Source organism: Phalaenopsis equestris, unplaced genomic scaffold (genome assembly GCF_001263595.1).
Source record: "Phalaenopsis equestris unplaced genomic scaffold, ASM126359v1 Scaffold000836, whole genome shotgun sequence".
In the NCBI taxonomy this organism is placed as follows: Eukaryota; Viridiplantae; Streptophyta; class Magnoliopsida; order Asparagales; family Orchidaceae; genus Phalaenopsis; species Phalaenopsis equestris.
In genome coordinates this window covers 238,509-242,340 of record NW_018165276.1, presented here as the reverse complement: position 1 = coordinate 242,340, position 3,832 = coordinate 238,509, and positions in this window count along the sequence as shown.

The following is a 3,832-nucleotide window of genomic DNA, read 5'->3' as shown; positions in this document are numbered from 1 at the left end:
CTCTTACAATATCTCGAAGAATTCCTCACAATTTTTACACTCTAGCAAACACTAATGGAACCTTTCTAACCTCCAGGAACTTCATGCTCTCTTCAATTTTTAGCCAAAATCTTCTTTTAAAGTTGTAGATGAGCTTTCGCAAGAGTTGCCTAAGCACCCCTCCAAAATTTGTCCTCATCCAAAGCCTGCTTGGACATAACCGCCGATCTCGCCATCGTCGGCCTCGAGGGTGTCGTTGGCGGGCCTTCAAAGTGAATTAATTTTGGAGTCTAGGGAAAATCTCATCGTCGGCGCCGTTGGGCTCGCCGTCGGACCAGAAACCATCTAGGGGCGGTTTTGGACGGATTTTGGTGGTTCTGGGATGGTCTTGAAGCTTCTGGATGGCTTGCATGCCCCATGGATAAATGAATCTAGACACTTAGAAAGACTCTTAGATGAAGAGATGTGTCTCTTGGAGTGAAAGGGTGTGTCTTTTGGATGAAGAGATGTGTCTCTTGGAGAAAGAAGTGGTTTTTTAGTCTCTTTAAAAAAGGGGGCAGAGCCCTCTCATGAAGGGTAATTAGGAAAGTTTTAGGAGGAGTTTTAGAAAGATTTTAGAGAGAGTTTGGCGTGAGTTTATAGCGATGTAGATTTTCTGGAGAGATTGGTGAGGGATTTTGAGAGATATGAGTAAGGAAGTATGAGTGGCGCATGGATCGATAAGAGACTTTATTGGAGAGATTTTTCTTCTTTCTTTCAGTGGGAAATTGCTAAATATTTAGCTCTTCATCTTAATTATCTTGTAATTGTTGTAAACACTTTGTAGTAGATTTTATTTGATTTAAATGAAGTTTTCTGTTCTGTTTTCTCCATGCTTCATAAGTAGTTTTCTTTACTCTTTTCATTTAATATAAAGAAGTGGCATGTGTTAGAAAATTTGTTTTATGAATGAATTATTTTTTATTTTTAATGTGATGATTAATATCTCCTTCGCTTCATTCAAATAATTTAAGTGGCAATATGTTACGTTAAAATCTGTTGTAAGTGAAACTAAGACTCGGGAGAGCGGTGATCTCACAACTAGAGTGCACTCACTTTGTCCGATTGTCTATTGCGAAATAGTTTGGGCTGCAATGCAACTTTTTAAGAAAATATAATTCATGATCTATTTCTATTAGGAGCTTCTAGGTGACAGATAGTTGCATAAAACTAATAGAATACTAAGCATACCTATATGCTTGAAAGATGGTAGGTAGATATATGTTCCTTGTTGGCACTTAGTTTATTACATAATTTTATCAATTCTTTTACTTATTAGGTCATTATCTTCATTTTACTTTTCTTTTGTAATGAATTGGATGTGTGTTTAGGAATTTAGATTTGCTTAGAAATTCTCTTATTTCATAAATGTGATGGTATTTTCAACGGCTCTTATTTTACTTTGTAAATTGATTACTTGTATTGTTAAAATTTGTTGAGAAACTTATAGAGCCGAGAGGGCTAAGATTTTTTCAACTAGTGAGTACCACATTTCACTTTGGAAAGAGCAGTGGCGATCGTCCGAGGGGGAGTGCAAATAGATAGAGAGATAAAATTTGATGAGCGTAGAATTGATGTTTCTAGGGTGACAGACTAAATTTTTTTATCAATTTTGTCTAGAGATTGGAAATAAGGGTCACTGGTAGGTCTTATAGAGAGGGCATAATGGGTAATCTAGGAGTGAGAGACTAGAGTCAACCAAACACTACTATACACACCGAGACTAACTTTAGATTAGCTAATATTCTTTACACAATCAAAAGAAGTAAAGAATATGTATGCTTCTATTTATCATTGCAACATTATATTTTAAGCATTTCATTCCTATACATTATTTAGGTCATCGCACTAGAAGGTTAATCTTTAACATCTCAAAATTCTCCGAACCAATTAATCCAAATAAGTTATCTTTAGAATTAATATTTTCCTTTAGTAGTACGAGTTGTTAGAAAAACCAATTTAATCGACATTCCAAATAAAGGCCTCATAGTAGTAAATTAGGATTTCGTCCAAGGGCTTTCTTATCTCACTTTTCTGTGGGATCAATACTCTAGGTTTTAAAAGAAAAATCTATATTACTTGAAACGATATATATACTTGCATAGTACTCATAGTGTGTAATCTATTTTTTAAATTTTATAACATTATTTAATTTTGTATAATTTTACACACTAGCCGCTAAATATAAATTTGGTTCAAGTTTTTTTGGTCATCTTTTGCAAGCAAAATTATTGCGTAATTGCGGGTCGGGTCAGGCTGCCTCCCACGAAGTGCTTAATTTAATGTCGCTAGCCATTCAAAGGATTTCCTTCTAGATCAAATTTCCATTTAAGTAAACACCGATCAATCACCAAATCTTTTTCAGATCCTAGGATTCCTACTAAATCCTCAATTTTTAATTTCTTTCAACTTCTCAAATTGATTACAAATATTATTCCTCAAGTTTCTTTCTAAATCCAATATTCTTCTATTGATAGTCTCAATTTGCATATTAATATCATCTTTAAAATCTATAAGAAATGGATCTCTATATGATAATTCTAGGTCTCTTAAAATTTTAGTTAAATTCTCCCTAGAAGATTCATATTCCAGATCAAATTCCACTTGGATATTCTTCTGTCTCAAGTTATCCTCTAATTATTCCCATTGATACTGAGTAAATGTTGGAGGTGATATTTTTATATTTATCTTAGTTGAGGAAAAAAATGGTTGATTGACGTAGGTGTGATGAGACAATAGTTGTTCGCTAATGGATTGGATTCATAAATAAGTAGATCTATGGAGTTAGCGAGTACCATTTGGTTTCAATACCAAATGATGTAACATGACTATTTTACTATCTAGATGAAATTCTCTTAGACCTATCAAATTTCCTCGAAATTTTATGATATATTTTTTATGTACACCCTCAATAAAACTTCCAACATATTTTTTAAAATAAAATTTTAAGAGATATATACCTAAATATTCATATTATGAAGTTTATAAAATAATTTTTTTAAAATAAATACCTATTTATTAAATTCCAATTTATAGTAAAAATTGCTAACACTGCCGTTGCCGGTCCCAAGGCCGGATGCGAAAAGTGGAGGGTTGCGTTAGGTAGTCGACAGCCAGCGTAAAACTTGTCGAAAAAATCATGACATGAATCCTTTTTATCATTGTGTAAGTGCTAGGGCGTCCCCTGGAAGCGACGTGCTGTATAGCCTGAATACAGTGAAAAGTGTGCAAGGGTCGCTACACCGACGCCCGGGTGTAGTGTTAAATAAGCAAGGGTTCCCTCATTACGGGCGAATGCGGGTAAAGAAGTTAGTCCATGAAATTAATGAAACTAATATTATGATAGGATCTTGGAATATAGGCACTCTCAATGACAAATTAATGGAATTAGTTGATATTATGATTCATAGGAAAATTAATATCGTATGTATTCAAAAAACTAAGTGGGTTGGAGAAAAGGCTAAAGAGATTGATAATTTAAGTTTTAAACTTTGGTATTTTGGTAAGAGTCGCACTAGAAATGGTGTAGGTGTAATTATAGATAAGAGTTTGAAAGATAATATTGTAAAAATTAATGGAGTTGGTGATAGAATTATAGCCCTTAAGATTATCATTGATACTAAGATTTTTAATATTATAAGTGTTTATGCTCCTCAAGTAGGTTTAGATACAGGGTCTAAAGATAAATTTTGGAATGACTTAGAAGACTTAATACAAATGATACCTCTTGAAGAAAGAATTTTTATTGGAGGAGATTTAAATGGGCATGTCGGTAGAGTGGTAGAAGATTTCAGAAATATTCATGGTGGCTACG